This window comes from Diorhabda carinulata, chromosome 4 (genome assembly GCF_026250575.1).
Source record: "Diorhabda carinulata isolate Delta chromosome 4, icDioCari1.1, whole genome shotgun sequence".
In the NCBI taxonomy this organism is placed as follows: Eukaryota; Metazoa; Arthropoda; class Insecta; order Coleoptera; family Chrysomelidae; genus Diorhabda; species Diorhabda carinulata.
In genome coordinates this window covers 4,983,548-5,010,071 of record NC_079463.1, presented here as the reverse complement: position 1 = coordinate 5,010,071, position 26,524 = coordinate 4,983,548, and the positions used below count along the sequence as shown (strand labels likewise).

Below are 26,524 nucleotides of genomic sequence, written 5' to 3'. Positions count from 1 at the left end.
CAACCACGATATCAAAATGTTAAGTTAATACCTCTTCCTCCTCTTCTAAGTCATATCAAACTTGAACTAATGGAAAACTTTGTAGAGGCTTTGAATAAAGTCGGCGAGAACTTTGATGATCTGTCTTGTTAAGTTATGGGAAATACATTTTATTGGACCTCAACTTAAGAAGTGACTCGACGATATCAGTTATAGAGAATAATTTACCACGCAAGAGCTTAGAGAGGTTGGAACTGATGTGCAATGACAACGTCGACTACCTAGTGAACAAAGCAACAAATGCGAGAGGAATACTGAAAGGATATATCGAAGAGAAATCCAAGCTGGAGCTGGAAACTAGGTTCCAGCTCATTCTTGTACGCAAATACAGCGAATCCTTGAGCCCGGAATATTAGTCTGATGCTACTGAGAGCTGGGCCAGATGAAGATTCAAGAGATTATAAACAAAAATAACACATGGTTCAAAATTTAGCTGGGAAAGTCCACTAACAGAGCAAAGAATGCATCTAGACCACGACTAAGAAGAATAAGAACAAAGAGGAATGTCCAAGGGACGCGTTAGATCAAATTTGTCTTGTTTTTTCAAAAATAAACTGAGACTAAGAGAAAAAATTGAATTAGATATAAGATGGATCCATTTTTCTCTATTTCAAATTTAAAATATTTCTATTGCAGACTGTATTCCTTGATTATTGTTTCGAATAAAAAGTTTCTGTTCAGTTTTCTATATCTTTCACATTTTTTGTCAATAAATGATGCAACAATTTATAGGTCAATAAAGCTGTTTTTTTTTTAATTTTCATATGATAAAAGTATATAATGTTATCAAAACAATGTTCATAATCAATGGTTTCTGTTGCCAAGAAAGATAAAAAATTGAATGTTTTTCATGTAATTGCAATGTTAACTTGTTAGATAATTTGATAAAAAAATTCTGTTGACAACAAAGTTTTAAAAATAACGTTTACTTGAGAAAAATATTCGCTGTAGCTTTCTAAATAGAGTGGCAATAAATATTACAATGATTTTTTATTATGAACCAATCATATTGAAAAATTATTGAGCGGTCCACCAGCGACGAAGTACTGACTATTATGTTTTATTATAAATGAGTGAACAAACAATTTTTCAAATAGCATAAGACAATAAGGAATCCTCAAGTGTAGAAAATTGATTTTTAACTTCACAAAAACAAATAATATTCGGAATAATTTTTTACAAATATTATCAAAGAGTTATCTGTTGATTGCAGCTTTTCAATTCTTATCTTAATGATGTATAAAAAATTGAATAAATTAAAATTCGAGCAGCATTTCGCAGTCATGACAGGTAGCAGCAATAACTAATTCTGAGACTGTTACTCAAAATGTTGTTAGGTATATCCATGGAAACCGAAATACTTGGAGCTTGTGAATCGAATTAATTCAGGAAAAGTAGAGATTTTTAAAGATAAGGCGTTTGATATCATAAACATCTAAAATGGAAGTAATGATAACCATTAAACTAGTAAACTACAGTACTTCTGCCAAATAATACGAAACGATTCTAGATATGCATTGCTCCAAGCTATCCCGCGAGACAAAATTTTTGGGAAAAAAAGATCCAGGAAGAAGATAAACCTTAGACCTGGTTCAATAAAATCTTTCCTCAATTCTTCCGCGTTGCTGCTGACAGAATAAAGATTACAATGATGATCGCCAACATTCGTCACGGATAAGCATTACAAGAAGAGTAACTGACCAAGCTGAAACTATTACGCTGCAACTCTCATTCTTGATCTCGCAATCAACGAAATTAACCATCAAACAAATCTTTATGCAACTCAAGTCCTAAATGAGGCAAATGTTAAGTTATATTCATAAAAGTAGAAGATAAAAATAAATACAAAGATGTATGCCTAGAAGATAAATCATCATTTTATTGCAACAAACAAGTTTTCGGATTAAAAAAATGATCGAAAACTGTGTTTATTGAAGTGTGTGAAGTATTAGTTAATCTAACTAGATGCTATGATACCTTTGGCGATTGAAAAATCTATCAAATGGGAAGAAAATGTAATGAACTTACCAATAAATTACAGAATATCTAGATTTTGTAGATTATTTTTATTAGGAAAGACAATTTTAAAATAACAGATGACTGGGAGAAATATCAACACTAATAGTAAGACATGTGGAGCTGGTCTATTTGTAACTTTATAATTGAAATTATGATTGTGGAGATTGTTTAGAGTTGAAAATATGAAAAGTGTACTTGAACGATGTAATTTTATAATAAACTTTTGTGTCAAATACAGGCTCAAACTGATATTAATGTAAAATAATTAAAATGAATATACCGTTCATTCAACTGCTCATCATTTTATGTTCTAGCATATAGAAAAAATTTTTTAATGGTACTTTTCATTTTCATACGGTAAATTTTCAATTGATAGTAAATTATGATGATCACCACAACATAAACTGGTTGCATAATATTCGCGAAAAATGAGATAAAAATAAAGCAGATAACAGAACCTTGAACTAGATTAGACGAGTGGGCTAAAAATAACAACGGACTAGACAGAAGATCAGACTAATAATTTTCTTATTTATGCAGCACTTTATAAGTTTGCATGTTGTGAGGGTGAATAGAAAACATGAAATGAATATTTAAAACATTAATACTTTTCAATATGCTCTTTAGAACTTTTTTTGTACGTAGGTAGTAAATTTTATGAGGATCTATTCAGTTTACATTCAAGTTTCAAGTGAATGATTCTTTGTAGTATAAAAGTTTTTTTATGTTTCTAAATCTCCTATCTATCTTCTTCAAGATAGATAAAATTGACGTTTCGACCTAAAAACGAGAAGATTTAGAAACATAAATATATCTAAGAGATAAGAAATTAAAACAAATTTGTTGAAAACAAAAATGCCAGCGTTAGATCGAATATCCAAATTTGAAATAAGACCCGGTCCTGACAATGCAATGAACCATTATCAACGGCACTTTGGTATTGGCAAGACATTGTTTTTTGAAATGATGGAGATGATAACAGTTCTTCGAGAAACTCCGAAAAACAGTTACACAAGAAGAAACCTACGAAAATATATTAAATAAACTACAACCACTACATATGACGGATTTGGAGATATTGCGACAGTCAGACAGTGCATGAACATGAAGTTCATACCTCCTCCTCCTCTTCCAATTCATTTAAAACTTGAACTAATGAAAAACTTTGTAGATGCTTTGAATAAAGGCGGCGAGGACTTTGATGATCTTTGTCTTGTTAAGTTATGGTAGACACATTTTATTGGACCTCAGTTATAAAGAAAAATTTACCACGCAAGAGCTTAGAGAGGTTGGAACTGATTCGTAAGTATCCTGAGCTGATTATTTCAACAATAATATGGATATAAACTACGAACAACTACTTAATGTATTTTTAGATTTCGTATAGATCACTTGGCTGCGGAATATCTCTGAAACTTCCCTTTCTCCATTTCTTTTTATCATTATTTATATTTATCACAAATTAGTTAACAATTGTGATACCACATTCCCTAGACATTCTATTACCGCATAGATATTCTAGATCATCAACTCCATCTTCTATGAACGAGGAAGACGAAGTTGGCTCTCCCATAGTGGAGAAGTATTTATAAAGTCTATTTATTGAAGAAAAATAGTAAACCAAAACATATTCACGTATAGAGAACGTGAACAGGATTGAAAACGCCAAATCATCAAAAAATTAATGGCTTCTGGATGATTAACACAAAATGGGGTACATCATGTTCATTTTTACACGTTCATCAAGTTTCTGGATAATATGGGTTCAGTAAGTTTGAAAGATTCCAATAACCGAAAAGAAATAATTCATTAATAGAATTGAAATTTCTGTTAGTACTTCAAATATTTTGGAGCAGAAGCAACAAATGCATTTCACCACTAAACTTGACGTCGTATAATAACATTTCAATATATCAAATTGTTTTAAGGCGACGAATCCTAGTTACAGACTGTGACTCTAGAGAAAAATTGGTAGTCCTGAACAGCCCAATGAAAAATTATTTTCTCACAGGGAATATAAATAAGAGGTAATTCTGAATCCAGTAACCTATAGCTCACAGTTTGAGGAGCTTTATGCACAAACTACGTATTTCATAAACGTCCAAGGTTGAATCTTTTTTGTATCTCAAGTTCGGAGCCCTAGATGGAACTGCCAGCATAACTATATATCAAGTTGCCAGATTTGACATAAAACTTGATAATATAATATTGGTACACATGTAGAGTTATTCTTAATGATTCATCATCGTGCTCGCTTTTTGTGCTCTTTTGATTATGTACAGTGTTAGTTGTTAATTTTTTTAAATTTTTAAATTTTTTTAAATTTTAAATTTTTCAATAAATGTTGCGTATAACATTACGAATCTATCTATTTGTTCCCAAATCCTCAAGGACTTTTTAATAGATGGCTGCCTGCTATAAACAATACTAAATTAACTGGAAGCGATTAGTTATGAAGTTCAGTGATAAAATTTATTAAAATTAGGTTAAATTACTTGATATATGGGTGATTCCGTTCTAACTGTGATATTCAATGTCCTGTATTGTTTTTTTGTACTAGTCATTAATTAATAATCAATTAATAAAAATTTTGTGTTAATTGAATAATTCTTAAGATATTTAAACATTATTTTTATACAATATAACTTGCCACTTAAAGAAAACTTATACTACATCACTTGAATGTCAGTACCGTGTCATGTCCATTCCTAGAATTTACCGATAAATTATTAATTTTTTTTGTCGTAACAAATGATTTAAACTAATTACCTTATAAATTCTAATGTTTATGATCAAACTGAGGAAAATTGATGCACTTGTTGTTTAATATCTTAAGTTACCATGTCAGTACCGTGTCATGTCCATTCCTAGAATTTACCGATAAATTATTAATTTTTTTTGTCGTAACAAATGATTTAAACTAATTACCTTATAAATTCTAATGTTTATGATCAAACTGAGGAAAATTGATGCACTTGTTGTTTAATATCTTAAGTTACCATGTCAGTACCGTGGATAAATGAGTCAGTACCGTGGAACTCAAAATCCGACATTTGTGTCTTGCTCGTGATACTTTGAAGTTGTAGTAAATTCCTCTTAGAGTTTTATTTTTACAGTAAAATAGATGAATAATATGCATAAAAAAGTTAGAAAAGTTAAATTTTAAAATCTTGAAATTTTGAATACAAAAAATCACAGTTAGAACGGAATCACCCATATCACGTCTTAATTAATTATGTTTGTATGAAATAAATAATAATTGTCCAAATTACAAGTTTTGTGATACTATATCTTGAAAATGTGCTATTCTGAGAAATATATTTTATTTAGGATGTCATATCAATAATTCAGAACCCCCATTCGACGTCAATTCGTTTAGAACAAATAACACTGTCGTGATCAATCTAAATATAGGTGATCTGTGGCTTTATGCCTATTTTTCACGTTTTTCAAATTGTTCTCACAGATTAGCTCTCTCCATCATTATTAATTCTTGTACCTCATCCATAACGAGCTCTCTTCCAACATATTCTCCTCCAATTTTCTTACTTATTACTTGTTTAAATATTTCTTCTGTTAACTGCTGCACATTAGTTAACTTGAAACAATCATTACAGTCTGCTACTTCATTCTGTGATAGTACTAATATGTTTTTGATAAGATTTTAATAAGATTCAGTCACGATAGTCTATTTACGAGTTTCAATTAATGCATTGATACTAAGTTGCTTTTTCTCATAAGAAATTTGGATAGTATCAACCTCTACATTGTCTCTAGATTATATAATACTAAAAAGTATATTTTAAGCCTTAGGGAAAATAGTATTGAACACTACTAGGGCAGAAAGCTTGAGATTTCTGCACATCGCGTCGTAATCACGGTGCGCAGTTGAGAAATAGTGTATACTATTTTTCTTTATAATCAGTCGTATCTTTTTTACCTATTTTGGATATTATGACGCGCAGTTTAGAGCTTTCATGTGCATCTTTGCCAATGCACGAATCTTCAACTTCAAGCCTCGAAATAAGCGCAAAAAATGCTTACTTCCGAACGAAGTATAAAGTCTACTGTATATATTTCGTCGTAGTTGACAATCACTCCCATTTCTGATATAAACTTGCATTAGGTAGGAAACCCGATACACCTCCAGCTAAATACGTGTAACTGTTCCCTTTGTAACATATAACCAAAGTAATTTTCATGGTTCGAAATACGGTTCTGGTTGATCTTGTCAAAATGAAATAATCGCCATCTCCTTGCCCATTCATATCAAAAAATAACGAGTAAAGTAAGAATAAGTGAGCATTTATAATGATGATAATCCCTATTAATCATAGTCATATTCTTGCGGAACGAAACAAAATGGAATACGAATACGAAACATACGGTATTTGAACTCGAGACCTTTAAACCTTAGTGTCAAACTACTTCTGCATCTCTACCGCCATATTTTCAGGAAGTGGTACGCGGTCTACGGTACACTCAACGTTGTACAATGTGATATAATCAACTTTTTTACTACTGTGAAGTAAATTACTTTATAGAAATTATTAAACGATGTATAGAAGAAAAAAACCGCGCCGGCGAAAAAGCGTGCAGTGATTATTATGAGTATGAGAGAGTATTAATTTTCACACTCCCACTTTAGAAGATTTACGACATTCCCTCGATATATTACGTTTAAAAAGAGCTTCATCTGTATATGTATGTACAGGTCTTCCAATATTATTCAATAGCTACCTTTTTTGCCTATCTACATCATGAATTTCCAAATACAAGCGATTATTTAAAACGCGCATTTGAAAAAAATTATCACAAGTTTATAATAATCAATTTTATCCTTTATAATAGTTGTTTACAAAGTTCTGAAACCCCGTGAACTATGTAGGGAATAACAAGAAATCTATGAATTATGAACAAATGTTGTATGAGTAAATAAAAACTAATTAAACCTCACATTTACCCACAGATTATAATGCTTTTCTATGCTCACTAATTTCGATAGATGCGATGACTGAGTTACCATAGCAAAAAGAGCTCGAGCATAGGTAAATGGATACTGATTTTTTTAACAAAATCATTTTCGACATACAAGCACCGGAGTGTTCGAAACTATTCTCCTGCATAGTTCACGCGATCTCTAAGACGAGGCTGCTTTTATAGTCGTAATAAACAACAATAATTTATCAAAAACTAATATGCGGCACCCATACCATGTGACCTAGCATTTAAAAATACTTAATCCAAGTACCATTTCTACGAACAAACTTAATAAAACATATATTTATTGGGAAAAAGCAATAATATAAAAAGTTCGCGAAATTGGTCCTTATGCCGGCCCTGTCCAGCTACAATGGAATTTTAAAATCCGCACGGCGTTTTTCATCTGTTTTTTATCAATGGCGGACACGTCTTTAATGAACTTTTTATACACAGGATTTCTTTTAAAAAATCTCTAAGAAAGTCTATTTATCTATTTCTGTTATTTCTTTTTGTTCTAGAAGAATTTTACCTATTTAACTTAATGATTTATGTAAACGCAGTAAGTTAAGTTTTAAATAAATAACCGTAGTGAAAAAAACGAATTAGTGAAAGTAATCGCAGAAATTATCTAATTGATATTTATAAGTAAATTATTATAAGTTAAGTGTATTGTATAGTGTATAAATAAATTGAGAACGTAAGAGATTGGCGAAGCGCTTGAAATCGAAGAAAAATTCATTTTGTCCCGAGACATATTTTTGTTTAGTCAATTTTGTTGATATATTAAAGTACGTTTAAGTACACAGTTATTGGCGCTAGTATTGGTGTCGAGGGAAGTGAAAAGGTAGCACAATAAACAATTTTCGATAACTTAAACTTACTACAATATATCAACAAAACTATATATACAAAAATATATAAAACGAGAGTATAAACTACGTCGCGTGAGTTAAGTCCTAAGACGTTCGAGATCTGATCGCTTAGCCGTCTCGAGAATGAATTACTCCTCGATTCCAAATGCCTCGCCTGGGTTCGTACAAGTGTGGAACCACGAGCAGGTAACAGGTATTGGATTTTTCCAAAAAATGTATTAGGTATATCGGAGAGGATTACTTCAATTGTATGCTATCAAGACATTAGGATTACTTGGAATTTCCATGTGTTAGGTATCGGTCAGGCAGGTGTGGACGAATTATCGTTTAATTAAGGAATTTTGTTGAGAGAAATGTATATCTGTATCGAGTATTTTTAAAAGGCGTGGTCGCCACCAATATAATATGCTATCAGGTAAGGAAAAATTAATCAAGGTTAAACTATTAAAAAAAAATTAAAAATCAATTGTTTTTAACATTTTATTTCAGCAGAACGGATCGGTAAACAATTTTTAATTTCAAAATTATGTTAATTTAGTGACAGCGTTTAAATATTAAAAGAATACAAAAATAATAATAATGTAATGAAGATATTAATTAGTCATCCGGTTACTCAAAATCTACTGGAAGAATCATCCATTATTAGATGGTCAAATCATTCACATTTTTAATTCTATGTAATCTTTTACATGCCCAACGCAAATATTACATTTTTAGCGATGTCTACAAATTACTATTCAGAAAAAAAATAATTATAAATTGTATCTTCTGCGTGACTGTTCTCGTCATAAACTCTTGATGAAGAATTGATTGGCAGCAATGAATTATCCCGGGATGGCTCTGGTCTAAAATATCTGGATAGTCTGGAGCATAGTTGTTAGACAAATGCTTGTATTTTTTCAAAACATGAAGATACGAGTGAGCACCTACGTCTGAAGTGAGGCGGGGCGTACGGGATGGCATTTGTACGCGACAGATTTCGTTGCGCGTCTGAAATGAATTAGCTGCGCGTGCGCGTCGTGATCGTTTCGCGCCTGCTTCGCTCGCAATCCTCTAGTGTAGGGTGACCAAACGTCCCGGAAAACGGGGATTGTCTCGGTTGTTCATAAAAACATAAGGTGTCCCGAAAAATTATCCCGGGACGCACAAAAGTCCCGGATTTCAATTTTGAAATAGGTTTTCAAAATTATTATAAATGTTTTCAAAATATTTTGCTTGGTTACTTGTGTCTTACATCTGCAGTTGATTGGCTGTGGTGCTACAATCACTATACCTGTTGGCAATCATGTGAACTAACAACGCCCACTAACCTAGTATTTAGCGAATGGTCCGCTTGTCGCGCCACCGATCACTGTTATAGCTATTACAGCCAAAATAATAGTCTGTGACGTTACGACTGACAACGTTGTCAACAGTGGTTGAGGTTATGGCAGTGCAGTCAAGTGTCAGGTAAAAGAATACCGGTTTTTCTTGTTTATCAATAGTGTTTCATCGCAATGCCAAAACGTGCGTGAAAATTCAGTGACAATTATTCTAAGGAATGGAACTTTATTAAGAGAGGTCGTTTCGATTATGAAGCAGAGTGTTCTGTGTGTAACTCTTTTATTAGTATTAACAGATTTAGTGCTCCGAGCAGCAGTAAGTCGTTACAAAATTATTTTGTTGTACCACAGACAAGTGAAGACACCAAAGTTCGAGCAGCCGAGCTTACATTAACCTACCACACGGTAAAACATCACCAAAGTTTCAGATCTAGTATTTGTACTAATAAGCTTAATAGCGTCATGTTTGATGATTCATCTATTGGAAAAAAGTTTAGTTCGGCAAGAACTAAAGTAACAGATTTGGTTATCGCTTCCCAGAGTTTGAAGGAAAATCTTGATAGTATCAAAAAGTCTGCTTTTTACGGAATTTCCACTCCACAATGCAATCAACCAGCAACCAGCAAACTTTGTTTAAGTACTATGGAAAGGTTGGCTCTTGAAAAAAACGAATGAGTCGCATTTTGTGGAGACAATACAAACACCAATTTCGGTGGTATAGAAAGAAAAGGCAAAAGTAACGTATTTACTAAATTAAAGGCAGCATTGCAACAAAATATTGAGGGAATAGGCTGCCCTGCACGTGTTTTACACAATTGCCTGCGGACAGCTGCTGATACTATGAGCTGTGATGTTGAAACTATCATTGTCAAAATATTCTCGTACTTTTCTATATACACCGTTAGAACCGAAAATATATGACAATAATGTGTCACTAGAAAACTCGCTGGTTATCTCTATTTCCAGCAGTTGAACGAGTCATCAAGCTGTTTGAACCCCTAAAAAAATTTTTTCTAAATGAAAAAAAAGCCCCAAACATATTGGTTTGTGTGGAAGTATTGGAAAGTGTAATAGAGCAACTATTACCAGGAGAAAAAAGGAGAATTTCATCTCTTTTAGTATTAAATCAGTCCTTAAAAAAGCAGAAGTATTACAATCAGTTGAACAAAGAGGAAGTTGCCAAGTTTTATGGCACCTGTATGGAATATTTAAGCATGTGGAGCATTTCATTATCACCATTGTTAGTTTTCGATTGGATGTTATTGAAAAAAGTGGCAAAATGGGAAAGTCTTGAAAATACAGTAGCTTATTTGAAAGAGAAGCAAATTGAAATTGACGATTCCATTCTATTTGTTCAGTTTGGAATACTAAGAAATTTCACTGAAGAAAAACTTGAAAAGTGGAATGACGAAAAGGAATCCCCATTGCAATGTCATGAGAAATGTGTGAGTTTTTTTAAATATTGTGATAGTCCTCACCAATACTTTGAGATTGTAAAAATTGCACAATATCTGTTTGCAATACCAGCCCACAACGCAAACGTAGAAAGAATTTTTTCTTTCATGACTATACAATGGACTGATGAAAGAAACAGGATGGAAGTGGAGTCCCTTGAGTCAATCTTACAAATTCTCTACAACTATAATTATAATACAAATGATTAGAAAGGTCGGAAGCAGTACGAAATACCCTTTCCTACAAGATAGAGATGGAGCCACTCCATCAATCGGCAGTGATTGTTAAGAAAACCCAACGTTATGTGTTTTTATTTTTATTAAATAATATTCATAATTACGAGGCGATTCTTGTTATTTTTCCTGGATATATGGGACCGGGGAGGGGGTTACATTATAGACGAAGTCCCGGTTTTATCTGAAAATGATTTGGACACCCTACTCTAGTATGATAATGCCCGTAAATGTCTTTAATATTCTAGCGTTCGTTCGAGTCGTCAAATTAGTGAAACCACGTCTAAACACTTATTTTATTATTTAATAAATTGTTTATTTCAAAGTAGTTTTAATGTTTTAATACAACGAATATGGTCAAACATAATTGGTTAGCCCGAAGATACATTACATCCTATATAAATTAAGTCGATTGGCTTATAGTAGTAGAAATTGAATTTTTTTTTTAAATTTTTATTCCTATATGTATAATTATACATTTACCCTGTTGTGATAAATATGAAGTGATTTTATTAAGTACGCAAACAATTTTCAAAGATATTTTAATTGAAATGGTCGTCTCCGTATATAATCCGGTCGAAGTATTTCTGCCATATTCCATACAATACATCATAATTTATAAATATGGGCAACTATCAGTGTGTCACTTGATGTAACCGTGTAACTGACATAACTCTTAGTTCTCATCGCTTTTACTACACTACTTCCGTTACAAGTATCAAGATAAAAGTTTCCAGTTTTAACGCCAAACAAAAAAGTTGCTTACGCTTTAAATTTATAGCTGTGTCATTTTGTACACTTAAATTGTAAAATTGTTCATTTAAGTCGTAATTAAATGTTCGGGTTTTCAAAGTATACTCAATAAAATATTGTCGGACTTTTTATTTATTTGCAAAACTTGTGTGACGCATTTCATACAAGGTGATTTATTAAGAGAATTTCTTCTACAGGGAACTACAACTGAAAGGTACAGTAAAAAAACCAGACATGTCACTTTTTATTCAAAATTTTGGTATAGACGCCATTAAATTCTCTAATTAAAGATATTTACCTTAGAACAGTTAAAAAGTAAATAAATCGGCCTAGTCCTGGTATAAGTAATATTCAATCTATAGCGTACAGGGAAAGAAATAGCTTTTAGTACAGGCAAATTAGGTGATTTTGAGCTAAAACCTCAAATTAAATTGAGCGGTTTTGATTTTCTAGATTCTGGGAGGTTTTGGGATAATAAATAAGTCTACAACTTTTAACAAAATTACGGGCACGGACTGCCGGTACAAAAAACGTTTCAATTTTTTCCTAACCTCAAAATTTTCACCTTATAATGGGTTTATAGACTCAAAAATATGTTGAATAAACTACGAGGAATTCGAAATAATAACTGCAACAAAAAATGTACAGCACAAAATTCTCTACAGTTCGGTCTCCAAGCATTTCTTCCTAATCTCAAAATTTTCACCGTAAAATGATTTAATGTACTCCAAAACATTTTGAATTGCGGATAACTAGACAGTTTTATTTTGAGTCCAGAACATCATTCGAAATAACAATACCTAATAGTTATACAGACTAAAATGTAGTATGAAGGAAATATTTCGTATCGAGAAAGCGATTTCCTTATTCATATTCATAATTTTCAAAGTTTTTTTCAAGTATTACCATAAAAGTTATGGTGGCGGTATACCTAGAGCCACTTATCCGATTGCTCCAACTTAAAAAACTTTTCTCAGGTACAATTATTTGAGGTTACATTTCGAGGAGTTAGTTAATGTACTTGTTTTACTATAAAAAAGGTAATAACGTATCATAAACATACAGAAAATTGTTTACTGATATTGACAGTATCATTACTAATTAGTAAGAACGTTTCCATGCTAAAAATTTGGTCGGTTCTCAAATTTTGCAATTGATCGAACCAGATCGTCATGTAAGTCATTAAGACATCGCTGATGCACTGGGAATCAACAATTAAATAAATTGGAATCATTGGTAATAGGTTTTATAACCAAAAAAACAATATTTCTGTTTCACACATCAATATGTTTGCATGTACACCGTTAACATTTCAATATAAAAAAACAAGAACGGAATCTGGAAATATGTTTGCTCTTAAAATATAAATAACAAATTTATATGTATATAAAGATAGATCTCCGTATATACTTTCAAACGTTAAACTAAAAAGTGTATAAAAGAAGCGAAAGAGTGTTTCAACTCGAAAAATAAAACAAGTATAAAATGCATTGACCTACCCTACACAGATTCTGTTAAGTATAGGAGGCTGTGTGCATGTATACATATAAATCAGAGGCGTAGCTGATTGAACTCCGATGGGAAAATTTAGAAAAACATAAGTTTTAATTATAATTAAAGTAAAGTATTCAAGGGTATTTCAAAGTGGGGCTTAATAATGATAAAATCAGCTTCTATCATTACTTGTCATCTATTTCTATGAATGAGCAATGACAAAATAAAAAACTCATCTCCAGGACGATAGAAATTTCAATTTCGACATTAGTTCTAAGTAGAGTTTCCCAGAAAAAAGAACTAGAAGGAAAGAAAATAATAAATTCTGATAATTCATTGAGCAGCTTTTATAGATTATATTTTGTGAAGAATCTGGGTACGTGATAGTTCTTTGTTTGAAGGGTCTTCGTTTTTCTATTTCATTAGTTTAGAGACTGATTGGTTATAAAAGAGAAATTTCATCAAAATTTGCCTACACAAAGCGAAAGACCTTCTGGAAATACTAGAACTTCAGTAGTGATCGCCTGATAAAATAACAGTTTACAATTAAAGATTTGGATCTTTCAGAAAAGAAAAAAAAATCTTGGCATGTTAATCCCTCTAAAGACACATCTATTATTGGCAAATTTCTAATACGTTTTTGAATTTAAGACCATGAGATATCTTTTATTGGTGATGCTCATCATAGACAGGTTGAATCGAAAATGGTTCATCTAAAATATATTTATTGATTGTATTGGATTTTATATTGGAGTGCACCAAGTGGGAAAATGTTTGGAAAACAGTAAAATTTTGTACCATGAAAATAATAAATCAGTTCTTTACTACCTAAAACTTTTAGAGGTTATTTTACTAATGTATATGTTAGATTTCAACATTTTCTTATGGAGATGGTGAAACATTTCGTTCTGAATTTATGGAATTTTTTGGATCTGTTTTTTTATTGATAATTTCTCTATTTGTTATTTGAATATATGAAGAATTTCAAACAATTCTTCTTTTTTAAGTTGACATTGAATTTTGGAATTTTCATAGTCAAATGTATATATTTGACATTCCGTGGTTTGTTAATGGTTTTTACCGTTTCAACACCTTCTTGTAGTACTTGTCTGTTACGTCATAATTATTGGTCAATTTTTTTGGTATTTCGTTTTATTTTGACTTAAGAAAATACTGAGTAATGACTATTAACAAATAGGTAGAAAAGGTGATCGATATTTACGATATGTTTTATTTTTAATATATAATTCATAATTTTTTAGAGATATTTATTTTCTTTTACGCAGTTTTTGCAATATTTTAATTGATACAAGTATTAAAACATTGAATTTTATTATTTTGTTCATATTTCTATGATCAAAATTGAATAATCAATTTGTATTTATCAAAAGTGATCTCTCAACCTACTCCAATAATTCTAGTGAATGAATGAATATTACTTCAAATAAATAACAAATTCGAATATATTAGAAAATATGGATGTTTTTGTCTCTGTCAATTTGAGTTTGTTTTTTGTTATATTTAATATTTATAGCTCGAAACTTGTAGTAGCTTAATATATTATATTCAATATTAATTATATATAAAATAAATGTTTAATATGTGATTTCTTGTACACCAACGCCTCTGAATAAAACTAAGCCGACCAATGCGTGGGACAGAGACGGCTACATATCTCAGTTCGTTGACCTAGCGTTTCTTTCTCCAGTACTTTATTTGCATGTGTTTTTTCTATCTTATTGCGTTCTTTTACAGCCTACTTTAACTGAAATAACTCAACTTGAGATAGGTTATGGTTGTTAAGAATTTATTTTTATGTCATTTTTATCTCCGAGTTTTTTCATCTCAATCGGTTTTTTGCATTTTGTGTGAGTTTGTTAACATCAGGAGTTATTTTTAATCTAATTGTAAATATTAATGTTGTTCTAGTCGGGGAGAATGGAAAAAGGAACATAACTGTATGTTTAAAAACGTCTACCAGATAAAACAAATAGTTGGAATTTCAACATTAATAGTTATCTAATTATATCTAGGTGCATTAATTACTGCTCTCCCATATAGGTATCTTAGAAAAATAGTTATTATATAAGGAAAAAAGTACTAGATTTCAACTAGTATAATACACAATTTTTTTCTATGACGGGTAAACGATGAGTCTTTTTATAAAAATGGTATGAAAATATTAAGATATTTGATTCAGAGAAAGCCATAAAAGTTAGGTTATAGTTAATTATTACGTAGATGTCTTTATAGCGGAAGTGATTCATATATTTTTTTTTGACGAGATTTTTGTTTAATATTTTTTATGTGAATATTTGCTCTTCCCCCCAATTATAAAACATTTTTATTTAAAATATATTTTTTAGTAGTATGTTGGTATTTTTCTCTACTAAAACATGTTTGATTTAAAGAATAAACTTTTGGTTTTCAAATTTTACTTGTATTTTTAACATGTCATATTAATTAGTAGTAAAAATACAAAAATGATAACTGCACCATACAAAAAGTGGGCAGAAATGAGTTAGTTGATATGGGTGAACAAATTGATATGTTTCTAAAGCTAAAGGAATCTGAACTTGACACGACTCATTCATTTCGTCCTTCATTGGTGACGTAACAGCTGTCAAAGAACAAAAAAGTAAGAATCAAGCGTAGTTGCCAAATGTTATATCACTAACAACAACAGTAAATTTGTTGTAAGTAATTAACAACAATAACTGTACAAAACAATGTAATTAGCGTAAAAATCACTTGGAATTGGAAATATATTTATTATCGAGTAGTTCAAAACAATTTTTTATTTTGATTCAATTTGATTCAATTTTTTAACCCCACTGTAAATTGAAAAGAAAGAAAAATGCCGAAGAAAACTTATCGGTGAAAAGTGACATTCTTTTATTACGAAAATCACTGTATGCAACCCAGACGATCGTATAATTGCATTGAAGTATATTCTTAGAATTTTAACCTATTTTTTAGTCTGCCAGAATAATATAAAATGCGAGGCGAATGAGAAATCCTTTCTTTTTCAAGGTTGAAAGAATTTTTAGGTATTCTAAAATGGTCTGTATATGACGTTCTCACACATAATAAAACTGATTGCATAGTAGAGATATCAATAATTTAAATATTGAATCAACAATAATTTTATGAGACAACACTGTTTTTAAGAATTAAGTAATATTAGATTTGAATAAAGGGGATTCTAATACAAAAAAAGTAGTTGAGTAAAGTTTAGTAAACTATGGTTTATCAATTAAATTTTGATTTTGTACATTGAAACATCCCAATCGTAAGGTTTACAGTGTGTACGAAATAAATTCGATATTATCCAAAGCAACTATTGTCATTTTATTGTACACTCCTGTTCACTGAAAAATCATAGACTTGCATTTTACCTGCGTAACTATCTAATACGTTTAGTAACATTGTATAGATAGAAAAAAAGAATATGTAGAAAGCTTCAGAATGTGCAAGAATGATGGAAACGTTAGAAGAATGAGATTGAATTTCCTACAAATGTACAATGTACAATGATGATGAAGATTGTGATAAGGAAACTTGTCAATTTACAACAAGGTGCTCTGAAAAAGAACAAAGACCATACTGAAGAGGAAGGTACTTACATAAGGAAAGATTTTATGGTGTAAAGAATTTAAATTTAATAATAACGAGCCGAGAAGATATGACAAAGTTTTGGACAGTTTGACATGAAAAATCTCGTTTGTTTGCTAGTATTGTTTATTGTGAAATATTTTTCACGTAGTCAAAAAGAAATTAGTCGAAATAATCATAAGCAAATGATGTAAATTCAATTTTAATTGTGGGAGAAATCAAACAAAAACGCATTTGTCTAAGAAAAAATTGTTGTTTCATCAAGACAATGCACCAGCTCACACATCTGTTATTACAATGACCAAAATTAATGAACTAATATTTTAATTGCTATCTCATGCACCCTATTAGCCAGATTTAGCCCCATGGGATCAATTTTTGATCCCAAACTTAAAAAAATGTCTCGGTGGTCAAACAATTTCTGACAATGAGAAGGTGATTTCGGTAATGAATGTCAATTTTAAAGAGCTTGACGATTCTCATTATAAAAAAGTATCAAACTTGTTGAATATTGCTGGAAAAGTGTATGGAGTTAAAAGGAAATTACGTTGAAAAGTAAATATATTTTTTTCCAAATTTTTTAATTTTTCTTTGTTGGGCAAGGTACTTCTGGAACCATCCTCGTAATATTGCGAAATCACTCATAAACAATGGAGCAAATTTTAGAAAAGAATGCAAATTATAGATATGCTAGTAAGTATACAACTAATAATTTATTTCTCAATATTATAATTGAGCCAAACATTAAATTACATATATAATTTGAGAACACCATTATGGTTGTTGGTGAGGACATAATCAATTATCGAAATGTGAGTTATTACAAAACAAAATCGATCAAAGTTTACTAATAATGGAAAATTTATGTTCGAACGTCAAATAAATGCATTTATCTCAAAATATATAGGATATATATATATATATATATATATATAATGTTCATATATATGCAGCATATAGATTTGTATCATTTTTCAATAGAAAATATCAATATAATTATTTTGTTTAGGGCGGGGCCATCCCTGTTTAAATTATTAGGATTTTGAAAAATATTCCTACAAATCCGCGCGCTTCGATTGGACAATGCGGAGTAGGGGTAGGGTGACGTCACAGTATATAACGGCCATTTTGGATATTTGTCTATGTAGTTACTGCAGCCGATGCTCACTTTAAATAAATTATTGTAGTTGTCAATTCCAGAGTAAGAGTTGCATTTGTTCAATTTAGTACGCATGCGCTTTGGCATTTTTTCTTAAAAAAGACGGGAAAAAAGTGGAAAAAATTATACGTATACATGCAAAATGTTTCCGTGGAGATTTTCAACGACTAGAGAAACTTAAATGAGATATTTAAGATTCATTCAACTATTTTATATAGTTAGGTTTCATTGATTTTATATAGCCCGAATAATGGCTGCCATTCTAATTGAATTTAAGCAATAAATCAACTTATTTGGATGAACATTTGGTGGTTACTATTTTTTAGATATATAAAATAGATAAATTGATTAGAATATTTTGACTTTCTCATTCCAACTTTACGATATAGCAAAAATCAAAATTATTTATTGTCGAGCTAAAAATTTTTGGGAAGAAAAATGGAGAGAATTGCATTTTTGAAAATAGATTTTGGGAAATTGGGAAACTAGAGACATTTTATTAGTTTCATAAAATGATGCAAAAAGCAAACCTGCATTTTAAAATGATTTTAGAAACGTTTAAAGGTTGTACCACAATCATTTTTCTGGAAATATTTAAAAAAAATTCCATGAAAAAAATGTATAGGTTAAAATTTATTATAAAATTGTTTTATTTTTGAGTATCGTCAATACATTCAGAGGTATTTGCAATAAACCATGAAATTTTGTAGCTCAACGAAAAAAAAAAATTAATTAATTGATTAGAATTAATAATTAATAAATTGTGAATATTTTAAGCCAAAAATTAAATTTTGTTTACCAACTCATTATTAAAAACTCATAAGATTTTCTATTTTCAATGTGAGCCTTAATATTTATGACGTCCTAATGAATTTATTGCAAAAATTATCTTCTCAAGATAATTCGATAGACTTCATAGTTATAATTTAAATAAATTATAATCCAACACTTCACATAAATGCCCAACAAATAATATTTATCGTAAATTTTGCTACTATTGGTTTTTGATGAAGATGATGAAGGTTTTCTGACCTCAACCTGAAGATGTCAGCACATATCAAATTCGAGAAAAATAATGGCCGCGAGAAATTCTTATTTAAATTTCAGCCATTTCGAACGTTTAATTTCGTATAAGTGAGACGTTGTGAATATATTTTCGAAAATGAAAATAATTGAGTGCTATCAAGCAAATATTTGTTTTTGAAAGGCAATACGCATTCGAAAATTAAAAAAGGAGCTGGACGGTAACGGTAATGATTCAACTTATAAGTTTCTCTAGTTGTTTAATAAAATTGTTAATATATACAACTCACCCTTGTCCTGGTAGATGTAGTCACAGTCGAGTTAAATACGGTCGCGATTTGTTTATATTAATGTATTAAGTCGAAGGCGGGTTTATTAAACAGTCACGTTTAGGATAATTTTGGACTATTTTCTATTTAAAAACGTTTCAATTTTCAACAATTTTGTACTTGTACCAAATATAAGCCACAATGTATATTTTAGTTTCTTATTTTTTTGTTTTTTTTTTCTATTTTTTATTAATATACAAATTTTCTAATAGGAAATATTTTTTTTTGAGATAAGGCCGACGTTATAAGGCACTCTAGTCGAGATTTTGGAAAAATACGATTTAGCTTCTTTTGTTTCCTTTTTTTTTTCGTAAATAAATATTTCAATTTTTTTAGATACACCTAAATTTATCAAATTAAATTTTATCTAGATCACAGATTTTTTTTCTATTAGTCGAACGGTTTGGCGAAATGAACGTTGTCGAAATCGAACCAAAAGTCAATGATGTAACAACCAACGAAAAGTTCACTGTATCTGTATATTCTGTTGTATTAACGTTCACAAAACTTAGCCCGTTGTGTAATATATATGCCCAGTTTATTGCAAAACTACTAATTCAAATGAAAATCTGGATGGATTGTTGCCCTATGATTAAAATAATCGCGGTACGGTGTGAAGTTAAATCATTGAGTCTGCTTTAGATGTTTCGTTTTGCCCGATGCAGTTTGTCAATAGCTTTAACTCCCGATTTAAATGTTATAAAAGCGTTTAACGAAAAAAGTCAATGTGCCCGTTGATTTAGTTAGTAAAATTATGGTTTAACAAATTATTTTAACTTCAAAGATTGTTGTTGATCCTCTTGTAAAACTTCGTCGATAGCAAACTGCGATTTAAGGTAAATTGTAGGAACATTATAGCCGAAAAGTTTTGTGTATCACGAGGTTGATTTTGTACTGTAGTCTAATGAATAATTTCTGAAAAGAAAATGAAAAAACATTAAACTTATACACCAAATATAATAAAATTTATGAATCTTTGGAAATGATCACTATACTTTATCTATGACTGCTTTTTTTTACTAATCGAACTCATTTGAAAACAAATTTCATCAAACAATTCTGTGAATAAGTAAATAAACATGATAATTTCTTGTCCTAATCTGAATTTTCATAGCTTATGTTCTGTAACGTTCAAAATTGGTACTCACGGCTTTTTTATGTAGCATATCTCAAGATCTGTGAAATTCTAGCACATATTATCATTGTTCAGTCATAGATAAAACTACGAGTACACATAATAATGAAAATGAAAGCGCATGCTGGTAATAGCAACAAAATAAACTTTCATATATTATCATCTAGAGACTCATATCTGACACCAACTTCTTTAATGATACGATACAGCCAACAAGTCCTGATGAATCTAATAGAATCTTACTGGTCATCTTTGAACAGATGGCACCTCTTGGTAGATAATTTTGATAGTCAATTTGTCGTCTTCAGTAACAGAAAAGTTTTTGATCCTCTGATTTGCGAAGTGACTTTTTACTTATAATAAATACGAACGGAAAAGGACAAAAAAATATAAGAAGATTCGATTTTCAATGAATCATTATTATAAAATTGAGGTATACATGGAAAATTAGTATATTAAGACAAGCGTTTAAGCATTTCTGGATAAATTGTTGAATAAAAAATCCAATAAATACCTTTAAGCGCTAAAATTACATATTAAATTCTTTTGAAACGTACGAATAATGGAGGCATAGAGAAATATTTACTACTCTTGTAGTTTATTTACGAAATATTAGAGCAGTATTTAGAAGAAAGTAAGAAAGTAGAAAATTAAACATTGGATATATGTTTTTGCGATTACTGTGTGTTCTTTTATATATGTAGGTAATTCAATGAAAAAAAATATCTAGAATGATCTTATACATACAAAACTAAGTGTTTATGTAAATCAACATGGGTAAAAATGTACAAATTGGATATGAACATTCCCTAAAAACAGCGAAATTGAAAATAGGATTTAAAACTGATCAAAATTATTCAATGGGCATAGTTTCAAAACAGAAAATGTAATGAAGTATTTGGGCTCAATGTACTTATACTTAACAAAAAAAAGATTCAAATATCTTCAAAATCGTCACAGATAATGCATTAAGTTCATAATAATAAGTTTCTGAAACAAATATCAACTCTTTCGATCTTTGAAAACAGACTGCTTAGCTAGTGATGAATGTAGTCCTTCGAAAAAATTAATGGAAGGAAATAAAAGTAGACATATAGAATGAAAAACCCCAAAAATTACTAAACAAATGACAAGCATTCTTCAAATTTAGCCTTTTGTCTCATATTGTGACAAAAATGAAGATTAAATTCCTTTGAATACATTTTCAAATGTTCAAAAGAAGAATAAAAAGTTGCTCAGTTTCTGGAGCTCATTGAAAACGAGCTTATTAGCTAGTGGTGGACGAATTACAATGAATCCTTCGATGAATTTGATAGAAGGAAATAAAAGTAGACATATAGCATGAGGAAACCCCAAAAATTACTAAACAATTGACAAACATTCTTCAAATTTGGCCTTTTGTCTCATATTGTGACACAAATGAAGATTAAATTAATTTGAATACATTTGCAAATGTTTAAAAGAAGAATAAAAAGTTGCTCAGTTTCTGGAACAAATATTAACTCAGGAGCTCAGTGAAAACGGGCTGATTAGCTAGTGGTGGACGAAGTACAATGAATCCTTCGATGAATTTAATAGAAGGAAATAAAAGTAGACATACAGCATGAGAAAACCTCAAAAATTATTAATAAAATGAAAAGCATTCTCCAATTTTGGCTTATTGTCTCAATTCTACAACTGAAATGAAGATTAAACTTCTTTGGTTACAATTTCAAAAGTTTTAAAGAAGAATCGAGAGGAATTTTTGATAAACATTATTCAGGATTCTCAAAAATCAGAGCATTATGTATTAGAAACAACAAAATAGTAAAAACTGGGCCTTAGTATCAACAATGAGAGATTTTTTGAGCATATTTAGTTGATGGTAGACTAATTAAGGATATAATAATTAACGTCTATTTTTTGAATTGCAAATATGTTTGAACTGGAATAGACTGTAAGAAATTATTGAAAAAGTGCTACTTTTTTATATAATTCACATGCTTCTCATAAAATAATACTACGAGTGAAAAAATTGAAGTTGGAATAAGTCATGAAGTGAGTTATCTAAAATTAACTATCAGCATTCGTGTGAATATTCAACACTACATACATAAACTATAATCAATCCATCTTTTACGTTGAAAAAATTAATTATCTGTAAGTAAAATATTGATAAACATAAAACAAAAAAAAATGAAACAGCTTTTCTTTATATATGTTATCCGATGGAGTTAAGTCCATCGATATACAGATGAAATGAAAAAGGTAGAAAGTATGTGCTGAAGCTAAGCGAATTCTAAAAGCACAAGCATATAATAAGCATGCGTCTAAGACAAGAAGAGAAATAAAACACAAATAGAAAACTCGTCTTGAAGTCGAAGCAGCGCGGCCAACCTAACAAATATTCTCACTACGCCATATTTAAGGCGGCACATTAAAATAACTGTACAAAAAATTTCAACTTACGGATAATTGGTTTTTTAATATTATTATTATAACTGTAGGTATAGACAGGTTTAGGGGTATTGTGAGAGGGGTTTCGCAGTCAGCTATAAACTGAAAATTTCAGTCCCTGAAAATCATCTATGTGCCAAGTATATAGGCACTGATACATAAGCGCGTTTCAGTACATAAACGGACTTGGTGGTCCAGCCTATTCGTAGTATTGCTATGTACAGGGGTAATTTGGGCCGTACGCTTCGCCTCCGTGCACTAGCGACCGCTATGAAGGTAGAGAGAGACAGTCGAATGGATATCACGCTTGATGTGTGTACGAAATCACACGGAAAACGTGTTGGCTGACCTCCTGTGATGGTGTTCGATAAGTGTGAAAATAATTATTAGACTCTAGGTATCGATTCGGAATTGGAACTCGTAGTGGAAATATTAAAAGTTTACAGCAAAAATCAACCGAATAACTTCTGTTATGCACTAATTGGAAAAAACAAGGGACATCTCCGTTACTGCTATGACATGAACGCGTGGCAAGATTTTATTACGTAACACAGTTGAATATGAGAGAATATACCAAGTTAAAAATTTCTAAGTTCAAATTTTCTTGAAATAAATGCTTAAACAAAGGAAAAAATACTCATAATTCGCAAATATGAATAGCTAGTTTTAGACACGCACTCATTTTTTCGCGATACACAATTTTCTTAAAATCTTATAAGCATGAATATTACAAATTAATTTATATACCAATATTTGATTTTATTATTGAAAATTTAATTTTTAAAAAGGAATTCACACGTACCTAATATGATGACATATTGTTTTTCATTCAATTTTAATCTTAAACACCAAATATTTAATAAAGGGGAGAAATATTCATTATTTAAAAACATCGACTTCAACAATGATGCATTTTGTTTAAGATTTTTGGTAGTATCATCTCTCATCTTCCACTAAAATTATAGTAACGTCCAGCAGCTGTAAGTCATCTAGTCATCTATTGTTTTATCTTGCATTTTGTCCCCTTTATCAACAAATTTCCAGTAATTATCTTAATCTACTCAAACTTTTCTAATTAAGCAGATTCTTTTCTTTGAAAAGTATCTATAATTGCTTATTCAACTTTCTTTTAATTTCTATGTGGTTTTTAAAAATCAACAACGGTATTTGCATATTCGCAATTCTGGAACGGTTCTTGCAGGATTTGATCCGAGCTTTTTCTTCATGTTATGTTACAAGGTTTTAATTAGCCAGAGATTTTGACAATAGAACTTTCATTGTGAAACTCGAATATTGTATTCGGACAAATTTTACTTTTTTTGCCGTATAATAAGCCGTACCAAAAAATACATTCAATATTATTTGAACGCATGTTGTCAATTGGAGTTGTTGAGTTATTTTGTAGGACTATTTTGTAGGCCGATATGAATAATCAAATCATCCAAGCGGAAACTCTCTTTTTAAGATATTTATTATGAAACACTTCTTTAATTTTGACGACGTGACTCCAAATACGTACTTTTTTCTAAATTTTTATTAATGAGGATTTCTCTTTTGCGTGATTTGAAGGTCGAAAAAAATAATAGAAGCTCACTTGATAAACTTAGAACCTATATTTTTGGCCGATCTATGGATCTATGACAAGTTATTCTTGAAAGGAATGGAATAAGCAGTTTTTGGTGCTTAAGCCAACATTGTGTTTTATATTTAATAATATTTGGAACGGTAAATATTCGGTATATATTGACATTGTTAGCGATGTGGAAAGCATTTTAAACTATTAAATGCAAATTGCTGCTAGCAATCTATTCATTTTGTCATTGATTTAGTTGCCTAAATACTCTCTAGAACAATAATTGAATATGTTCACTTTTCCAATCAAAACTTAAACTAGCACTCAACAACTTTTTACTTTTGAGAGAAAATTCCTAGAAAAATTTATGGACTGAATAAAGATGCAGATATTTAGAGAATTAGAACACAAAAAAATATCGTAAACGTGAAAATTAAATGAATACATTGGTAAAGAAATCTAAAGCGAACGAATTATGGAAGAGAAACAAAGGAGATCTATGGAGAAAAAAAAAGAAGCAAGAGAGATTTGGTATCCTAGATAATGGTATTTTAGGTAAAACAATACACAAAGGGAATGAAAGTGAAAAATTGGAACCAAGTAGAGCTGTGTAATGAAGGAATACAAGGTCTTCCATGGACTATAGAGCTAAGGTGTAAGGAAAAAAGTAAAGAACAACTTCAATGTATGGAAAAAAAATTGAAACGTCTAAATCGTCTTAAAATATTTATTGAAATGTCAAATGTTTACCCTTTACTTCATTGAAACCGACCAATCAACTTAAGCTATACCTTTCATCTTTGCTAACGCTAACCATTTCATAAAGAACATAAAAACTCTTTAACAAAAGCTTCGTCTACAAATAAAACTTTGATTTGTTTTGAAATAAATTGAATAATACTATGTTTTGGAAGTTTTACTGAACCAGGGGTCCTAGAATATAAATCAATTTTTTTGTTATAAACGTATTTTCAAATTGTTGTTATTATTTTAATTTAACTTTAACTTTCAAAGAATTCAACTAAAAATTATATTGGATATTGGTTATCAACTTTTTTATTCAAGTGTCTCGATCAATAATTATTATTTTAATCAAATAGATGTCTCACGAGGCGAATTTTGTTGACAGAGTAAAGTTGATCAACAAGTTCAATTGGAATAGTCTTGATAACGTTTGTTTCAACATACTCGATAAATTTATTAGTTGATCAATAGAATATTTATTCAGTCAAACTTTATCGTTCAAAAAATCGAATTGCTAACAAGTTGCAGCCTGTTTGAAGCGTGTGAACCTTCACAATCTCATCATAATTTTCTATTGCTTTACATGCAGTTATTTGAAGTTGACATAAATCCTAAACCATAAATTTTATCAAGTTAAACAAAGAGCACTTTTTTGTTAAAAAAATGATTGAAAAATCTTTAGATTGTGTAATATATAAATAAGTATATAAAATATGCTTAAACAAAAGGTCTGATTTAGCAGCTTCAAAGGCGTGTAACTCAGAAACTTAGAACGAGAATATCAGAGCATTATTTTCACGCCAACTCACTACCGAATTTTTTGCATTAAGACCCTTTGGATAGAACCTTGCTCATTAGAAAGTGTGTTCAACATGCGCGTAATGACTATAATTCACTCTAATATGTAGCTTCGTATTGGTGGGTAAAAACAATCATTATACGTTTGTTGATTGATATACTATTTCAATAATTGCGGAATATTTTAATTTTGTAAGCATTTACGAGAAATAAAACATTAATTTGTTTCGAAAAATGTTACATTATATGTCAAAATAAGAAATATTATTTTATATAAACGAAATTTCGGATGCCATGAATAAATAAGTGTCTAATCCATAATTATTTTCTGTATATTATAGTTTATCGACACTTTTCTTAATTTCTTTCTAATAAAACCACATTATGAAACCTTGTTCAAAATATATTAAAATCTAGTTTATCGGAATTAAAAAACAAACGAGAGCAGCAATAAATCAGAAATTCTACACATTAATGTAATGAAATTCTAGATCATATTACCAAACGATTATAATAATTGTACTACAAGTAATTTCCAAGCA

General features: G+C 30.2%; 1 protein-coding gene across 1 annotated transcript in view; it reads right to left on the bottom strand.

Moving 5' to 3' along the window:
- The window catches only part of LOC130893399 (zinc finger protein 37-like), a 225,185-nt gene extending 202,214 nt beyond the window's left edge, over positions 1-22,971 (bottom strand). Inside the window, exons 1-2 of the mRNA XM_057799466.1 lie at positions 22,880-22,971; positions 19,258-20,211 (exon numbers count right to left, since the gene is read on the bottom strand). The gene's annotated coding sequence lies outside the window, so the exon portion shown is untranslated. The remainder of the gene's footprint in view (positions 1-19,257; positions 20,212-22,879) is intronic.
- Positions 22,972-26,524: the final 3,553 nt, after the last annotated feature.